This window comes from Octopus bimaculoides, chromosome 11 (genome assembly GCF_046866305.1).
Source record: "Octopus bimaculoides isolate indiv1 chromosome 11, ASM4686630v1, whole genome shotgun sequence".
Lineage (NCBI taxonomy): Eukaryota > Metazoa > Mollusca > Cephalopoda > Octopoda > Octopodidae > Octopus > Octopus bimaculoides.
In genome coordinates this window covers 51,100,393-51,109,524 of record NC_142938.1, presented here as the reverse complement: position 1 = coordinate 51,109,524, position 9,132 = coordinate 51,100,393, and the positions used below count along the sequence as shown (strand labels likewise).

Genomic DNA, 9,132 nt, shown 5'->3' with positions numbered 1-9,132 from the left:
ATGAAATCACGAAAGGCTGTTTTTGCATCTTCTTCAAATATGAAGTATTTTCCTTGCAAAAAGTGTTGTCCAATACCTGGAAAATGTGATAGTCAGTTGGTGCAAGGTATGGTAAATATAGAAGATGACAGAGGACTTCTAAGTTCAGTTCCTGTAATTAGAGTTGTGTTCTTTGTGCAATATGTGGCCAAGCATTGTCTTGTAAGAGAATTGGCCTGTCTCTGTTGACCAATCTCTGCTGTTTGATTGCAACTTCACTCATCATTTCATCATCCAATTTGTTGATATATACATCCGCTGTTATTGAATTATCATGTTTTATGAAGCTGTAATGGATGACACCAGAGCTGGTCCACCAAACAGACGCCATTAGCTTTTTATTTGGTAAATATTCTCTTTTGGCTTGTGTTTTGGCACTTGGTTTCTATCCAATCACCGTGGAGAACGCTTGTTATAGTTGAAAAGAATCCATCTTACATCAAACGTAACAAGAAGATGCAAAAATGATTCGTTTTTTGCCGTGACAACAAAGAACAGCAAGTTTCAAGACGACGTGTCATTTGATGCTCATTCAGTTCATGTGGTACCCACTTGTCCAGCTTGTTTACCTTGCCGATTTGTTTCAGATGGTCCAATACAGTTGGAATCGAACCTTGCTGCTAATCCACGCGTAGTTTGAGATGTATCTACTTCCACTATAGTTTCCAGCTCATCATTATCCGCCTTGGTCTCAGGTCTACCACGGGGCTGATTTTCAAGAGTAAAGTCACTAGAGCGGAACTTCTCAAACCATCGACTTACAGTGCGCTCATTCGCCACATCTTCACCAAACACCTCATTGATGCTTCGAGCTGTCTGGAATATAGTGGTCCTACGACGGAACTCATATTCATAAACAACACGCATTTTTTAAAAACCTATCCGTGGGTTCACAAAAATTGATTTACAAGAGAAAACTCACAATATAATCAGACATCATGAATTGCATTTCGAAAAGTGATGATGTAACTCTTCAATTTTGTTAAAACAAAGAATTGTGAGGATAAAACATTAGAGTTAACGACTGTCAAACTTGGTGCATAAGAAAATCGGACATATTTCATTCTTAATGGCCTGATATATATATATATATAAAAGCAAAACATTCAAACACTGAGATTTGAAATCAGATGTCACTACTCTTCATATCATCTGTGGATAAATTTTAAAATTGATGATATCACCAGCAGTGACATAGATGGATCGCAGGCACAATAGTATTAAATAGCTATGAATTATAAATTTGCACGAAGCGTAATGATGCTTAACAAGCATCTACCTGCTAGAAATAAGAGCTAAAGTCTTAAATTAACCCACCGTATCTCACCAAGATAACAGAGAAAAACAATGTGCGAGGAAAACAGAAAGAATTAAAATATTTAATAGCAAAAATAAAAATATTATGCAATTAGGATATCCACAAACCAGGTTTCGGTTTTTGGGTATTTAAACTCTGAGCCTCATCAGTGTGGTCTACCGGGGTAATAATCCATAACTGTCACATTAAACTCTGACTGTGCAACTGGTTTTGTTTTGTACCAAAAACAGAGCACATGGTGCATAAAAATTTATAAGCAAAACATTCAAACACTGAGATTTGAAATCAGATGTCACTACTGTTCATATCATCTGTGGATAAATTTTAAAATTGATGATATATATAAAATAAGAGAAGAGAAGAGAAGAAATGGAGCAACATGTAACAATTAGAAGTTGATCATAAGTATTGAATGATCATAGTTTAATTATGGTTAAGATAACATTTACAGTTGTTTCAGTTTGTTATTTTTGAGGTAAATTTGCTTTTAACAAGCTTCTTCAGAATGATTTGAACTTTACCAGAGGAATATTGACGGGAGATCAAAGGTTGACAGGAGAAAAAAGGAAAAAAGAAAAGGAAAAGAAAAAAAAAAGGGAAAAGGTTCGTTCGATGTTTAGGCTTAAATTTTTGCGTCCTTAAAATATGGCACAAGTGTGTACAGTTGCTTCAAGTAGATGAATGGAGCAAATGAGTGGAGATGAGTGGAGAAAATGACCAGTTGATCGGCGGTGTTAGTCGAAAGAGTTATACCTGGTAGTAATATCCAGTATCATTAATCGTAACAAACAAGTCTATTTGAGTCCGCTAGACAAGTCCCCATGATTACAAATAATGCCCAAGTTAAAAATTAAGGACGCTCTTAAAAGTTTAAGTGCGATATACGGTATAAATCTGGGTTACGTAAATAGGTATAATAAATAAATAAATAAAGTGTTGTTATAAAGGGTTTATAGGTATATATAAATATAAGGGTTATAAATAGGTATAATAAATAAATAAAGTATTATTATAAAGGGTTTACTACGCGGTAATATAATTAAAACAAATCAACTCGGCTAGAATAAGATAAATCGCTCGTTTAATCGTATATATGCTAATAGCAGTACTAGCAATTAATATGTTAGTGATCTAACTTTAATGTGAATATATTAAAGAGAAGTATAGCTCCGAGTGTTCATCGTGCATCTAAGATAAATAATTTAGCTAGTTGAAATAAATTCAATATAATTGTGATTTATGATATTATGTCGTGCTATTTGGTAATGGGGAGGGTCAAAGGGAGGTCATCAGAGGTTTGACAAGTCAGCTAATAAACAGTAACGTAAAGGTAGGTATTAGCTGTATTTAGAGAATAAGAATTTATCTTTATGTAAGCAGGCTACGTGTTTCTCGTCACGTTTATTAAGCAAATTTTTGATTTGGCCATTAAAAGGGAGAATTTCTCATTTATGCATAAATTGCATCGTTTATTTTTAAGGTTGTATGAAGATGTCTTGGCTAGGATGCGCCATTCTAATCTATAATTAATGTTATTATCTTTAAGTTCCCAGATATAACTGCTTAATCTTGTAGAGTTAGCCTTATTTCTATTCCTGAAGCTTGAGCGATGGGAATTATATCTAAGTTTCATTTCATTTTTAGTTGCTCCTTTATAAGTATTCTTGTAATTATTGGAGAATACATCACATTGGTAGATTACATTCTTAGTTTTACATTTATTCACGAATTCACAATTATTTTTATGTCCAAGGTATTCTACACTGGGTAGTGCAAACTGGCACTTTTCACGGCGACATCTGAGTCCATTGTCGCTTAGACGTGTGAGCAGACACTTTAGGTTGTTTAGGTGACTGTTTGCATCTTTCCCACTAACAAGCATGTCGTCCTGGAAGACGGCCACTCCAGGTAGATCATGGGTCAGGTTTTCCATGATCTCCTGAAAATAACCAGGTGCTGACTTGATTCCGAAAGGGAGTCGTTGTTGCAGGAGTACTCCACGGTGAGTGCTGAGTGCGAGTCTGCGTTGACTCTCTGGAGCCAGCTTGATCTGATTATAGGCATCAACAAAGTCAATCTTTGTATATCCGAATCCACCTCCGAGTTTCTGCATCAGTTCAACAGGGTGTGGCATTGGATGACGGTGATCAGCAAATTGGTCAGTAATTCCCACAGAATAGTCACCACAAATCCGTAGTTTCGGCTTCAGGTTGATTGAAGCGTGTGCTTTACGAATCGGTACCACTGGCGTTCCGTATTCGTTGAACTGGACTGGCTTCCAGATTCCCTTGGCGATGCCTTCTTCGTAACCTTTGGCCAGGTCATCACGAAGAGCAAACGGGACCGGACGTGCTTTGTGAAAGACTGGTGTTGCGTCCGATTTGAACTTCACTTCCAGTTCAAAGTTCTTGAGACATCCCAATTCTTGCTTGAAAAGATCTGGGAATTCATCACACATGTTGTGACAATCTTGTTGCAGGGAAACATAGGGCTCACTTGAGGTCTTTGGATATATCACTTCAGCACCTTCCCTCTTGGCTTGGCTGTCTATGCTTTTCAAACCTAGAGCAGTGTCCACGGAAATTCCCAGAGTCTGGATAGCATTTCGTCCCAGCAAATTAAGATCAGAGATCTTGGTGACAATGTAAGGTATTAGATTCTGCTTACCGGTTGTTGGATCCTTGGTTTGACCCATGAAAGTTCCCAGAACAGGCAGGTCGTGCTTGCTGGCAGATTCATAGCGATGCTTGACATCTTGCAGCTTTGGTTTTCCAAGTTGTTTCCAGACTGACAAGGAAACAAAATTGCCTGTAGTGGCAGTGTCCAATTCCATTGTGAACAGTCTGTTCTGGATTGTTATTGGCACAATCAAACTATGAGTATCTCGGGAAACTTCGCCTAGGATCGCCTTGACTAGCTCAGCTTTTGTGATTCTTTTCACGGGAGTTTGTGAGTGGCCATTGCGTTGCTGATGTTGTTTTTTCCTATACACCGCTTGCAAATGTCCCTTTTTGTCACAAAAATGACATTTGGTTTCTCTGAAAGGACAGTCTGTTGCTTTGTGGGCCTTTCCACATCGGTAGCATTTCTCCTGGTTTGTGGAATAAGACTGCTGATGGTTCTTTTAAGGACTCTTATTCTTGTTCTGTTGGACCTTGTAGACTTGCTTGGATTTGGAACCGTAGACAGTTTCTTTTGCAACTTTTGCTGCGTCTTCAGTCTCGATGGCAACTTGGACAGCACGGGCAAAATCTAGTTCTGTCTTTGATCTTAAAAAGCGCCTTCAGAACCGCTTCGTTGTTGACCGAACATATGAATCTCTGTATCAGAGCTTCATCCTGTGGGTTGGTAATCGATGGAAAATCACAGGTAGCCGCATCCTGACATATACGTACTGCCAGCTCCTGGAGAGTTTCGCCTGGCTTCCGTTGCATATCACTCCAAAACTTGAAACGCTCTCTCACAATGAAAATTTTGGGTCGAACTGTTCCTTCATGAACTCAACGATTTCATCCATTGTCAAGTTGTTGATATTTTTAGGCGGATTTTGTTGAGTAGCCAGATTAGCAAGTTGCTTATAAATAGTAGCAGTCTGATTGGTCAGGAACGCTTGTGCCATGCGTTGTTAAGGTACAGCATTAGCAGCCACAAACGTGCGGAATCTTGACCAGTAATCAGGCCATAGTTCTGTCGTTGAATCAAATGCAACAAATGGTGGAATCGACACTGTTGTTGAAGCAGCTGAAAAATAGCCACTGGAATCGCCTTCAACTTGTCGAGCACCAAACAGTTTTAACAGAGTGTCCATATCTCTCTGATGTTGTTCCATTTGCTGTTCCATTTGTTCCCTAAAAAATTTTATAAGCTCTACTGTCTGTTTTTCAGCCATTGTTATTACGATGAACTATTTTACGGCAAAGTATGCATGTAATCCTATCGGCGACGCCAATAAACTCTGTTGTATTCCTCTCGGGAGACTCGCAGAGAAAAGACAACGAGTTGTACAATTTATTTATTACATTTATTTACCAATTACAAACAAAGAACGCACTCACCAAATGTTCGTCAATAATAAACAAGAGTAATGTCCTCGCCATATATATCGATAACATTTTACTACCACAGTCATTCAAAACAACAACGAAAACAAGGAACTCAGACGAACCACAAATCTATCAGTCCATATAACACACAGACGAAGTTTTAAAATTTAATCCACAAATGTTTTGTCGTCAATGCTGCACTTCCTTGTATCACCTGTTTCAACATAACTGTAATATATATATATATATACACACACAAACTATATGGTTTTAGTCCTGATCAACACCAGGTATCTCTGCTAGTAAGCTTATAAAAAATGTAGGAGAAATTTACCAACCCCAAGCTTCTCCTCGGCAAAAAGAGGTCAAACTCACTCAGAATACTCGTATTTCTCCTAAAAATTACATAAACGTGGTTAGCCATGGTCTAATATACTTTAAGATTATACAGGGTGATTTTGCTGCTATTTCTATCGTCGGTTTATATATAGTTTCTGTTGATAAGTATCAACTTGGTCATTATTTTTTCTCATCCTCCCAGAAAGTAATAAATGTAAAATCTAGTCGAGTTAACCATTTACATTCTTTCTCAGGCAGAAAATGACCTTCAATCTGGTCAAAAGAAATTGGATTTTGTAAAGTAATACACTGTTTCATGTATCTGTATATTAAACGGTACGCAAATGATATTGATTGACAATAATTGAAACAAGTTATTTATTTGAAGAAATTATAGAACAAATTATAAAACAACCTTATTGTGCAAAGATTCCAGACTTGGCGGCCTTTATTCTAACCATTCTTTTTTGCTTTATGTCATGTGCTCACTCGAGAACTATCATCCACGAATAGATTTTTTTTAGAGTTACTTCCCTTATACATCGTAACTGCCATGAGCCTGATTCGTGTTATGATCCTCGTGTTATGTTTCTATCATTCCAGTGCTTTTCATGTTCGGAAACCCAATAAAACTTTCTCTTCTTATACCTATACTCAACCATTAATAACATCATTTTTCTTTTCTTTTCCAGGTCTTACTTTTCCTTTTTCCTTGGATCATACCAGTGGATTTTGTGCCTTACTATTTGACATGGATTTACAACATATTCTTACAACTATCGGAACCTTATTTACTTCTTCAAGAAGTCTTTTTCATAATTAGTCAATTGACAGAGTTCACCGTTTTCATTTTGATTCGTGGATCCAACATTCATTACAATGATAACAATGACGAACCTAAAGACTCGTACAGTTCAACAAAGAGGACGGCTCCGCCATCTTACCTTCACTACTTCGCCATTATTTCAATCGTCAGCTATGCCATGACGCTTACTATTATTTCAGAATACATCGAAGTTGACTGGTGGCTAGGTACCATTTTGATCCTAACTCTGCTTAACCACTTAACTACATGATATATGGACAGAAGTCTCTGGGAGAATTCGTTCATTTTCTTTATCAGTACTATCGTCATGTATGTGATGAGACGCGAAGGACAACAGCGCCAATCTTGTCAAAAGCTCTCGAATCTCCTCGTCATTGAGAAATCCCACAATGCATCAGTTCGATCATTCAACTGGTTATGGCAACTGTCACCGTGCGAAAAAAATATAGTTTCGCAAGTATTTCTCACACCATTATTAATCGGGAAAGTGGCCTTAAGACTCAGCAGTGTAATATGGTGTAACGGTGACTGTTTCGAATTCCCATGGTTTCTCTTTAAAGATAAGATCGACGATAAAGAATTAGAAGAAAAGCAAGACATTGAGACGCCTTCCAGTTCTTGGATTCGGTTTTCACCTTTAGTCTACAAACTTTGCACTCATTTCGTCATTGTACAGTTAGTTGCAGGACAACTACAAGAATTAAATAGCGAATCAAACACCACAAAAATAAATTGGTTGACTAGATTGGTACCCGAACAAATCATGTTGGGAAGAATTTTCCAGATAATTCTTGTCAATGGTTTCCATCTGCATTCACTACTTACACGATTTCTATAAACTAGCAAGTAATTAACAATGTCGGCGATAAGCTCTCAATACATCGTACATACTGTAGCAGAGGTCCGATTTGCAGATATTCTCTTGACTCTGGGAAGAAAAAAAAAGAACATGGACATCAACACTTTCATTTGATCCCCTCCAACCCAGTTCCTTTATATTATTAATAGGGCTGATAATAAGGTGATGAACCCCTGATCACGGAACATATTAACTTTTGCCTATAAACGGCACTTTCAGGAAAATATGTATCATTACCGAAACACTGGAAACAAATATTTCAATAAATAAAACAAAGAATAAGAAGAGCCAAACAGTTCAAAGAGAAAATTTCGTTAAATTCTGAAGCTAGTTACAATTGTTGTCGTTATAGTCGTTGTTTATTCTGCAAGTTGGCTCTGGTCAATCAGATCTGTAACACACACCAACAAAAAACTTTCTTTTGTTATCCAAAAAATTTGGATCTGAACTAGAGTTTTTTTTTTTTTTTGACACACAGAATCCAAAAATGACACCCATTTGTTACTATCACGTCAAACTTTTAAGATACTGGATTCATAGAACTTTTCGATAAAACAATGCATAACATACAAAGATACATAGAAATGAGTTTTCTTTCAAAAACCAGAATGTTTTCTAAAATTGGACTGAAAACCAATAAAAATCATGAAATTTCTAGAGACAAATTACATTATTTATGCCTAATTACCCATGAATTTACGTGTGGCTGATTTTCTCGACAACTGAATCTCAGGAAGATCACAAGCCAAGTTCCAGAAATAGTCTACCATCCTATGCAAGTCCAATCTGACTTAATACTTTTGTTCCATTTATTTTATGTCTTGATGGAAATATCATCCCTGCTTGTCACTTGTGTCACTAAGATTTTCAGGGAATTTATCAAGATGACTGTGGAGGTTGTGTATCTTTATGCTCGTATTTGTACCACCTTCTGAAAGCTCCCTTAGTGGAGGCACGCGGCTTTGTGGTTAAAGTGTTGGACTCAAGATCGAAAGATTGTGGTTTCGATTCCTGAACCAGGCGATGCGTTTTTTGTTCTTGAGAAAAACATTTCATGTTGCTCCAGTCTACTCCACTGGCCAAATTGAGTAATACTGCAACGGACTGACGTCCTGACCAGGCGGGAGATATATACGCCATGAAACCGGGAAACAGCTGGCATGACTCAAATAGGTAACTTTCTTTTAGCTTTACCTGAAAGTCCTCCAGCATGTTGTCGACTATTTCAGTAGAGACGCCTGATTTCTTGTTGTCCAGAGAGTAATTTACGACTATTAAAGGTGAATTCCAAGCTGCTGCATCAATGCAATTCTTTGAATTTACAAAGTTCCCATTTTTCATCTATTTTCTGAATTGAGGCCCATCAAACACTCCAGATTTTATCTTTCCACTGCTCAAACCGGGAAATGTGCCGCAGATATAGTGAAAGCATGGCCATAATGTTTGGAGTAGAGGCAGGATGGTTTTTCCTGGTTCAATGAAAGGCTCCTCAGCCACATTAAAAAACCCTCAGACTAATTTTCGCTGTAGACATCCTTTGACATCCAGTGTTTTCTCTGGCTTTGATGTCCCCACATACATAAAGCGCATAGATATTTGATGTATACGCTTTGTTGATCGAGCAGAAAGTTTATAATTTTTATTATTAAGTCCACGCATATCACCCACTGATGATTGGGGTATGGGTATCTTGAAACCTAGACGTGAT

The 9,132-nt window shown here is 37.4% G+C and overlaps 1 non-coding gene across 1 annotated transcript; it reads left to right on the top strand.

Moving 5' to 3' along the window:
* Window positions 1-7,750, top strand: LOC106874476 (uncharacterized). Its single transcript, XR_016243754.1, has 2 exons — window positions 1-201; window positions 6,432-7,750. It is a non-coding gene; the product is annotated as an uncharacterized LOC106874476 (transcript).
* The last annotated feature ends 1,382 nt before the right edge of the window (window positions 7,751-9,132 follow it).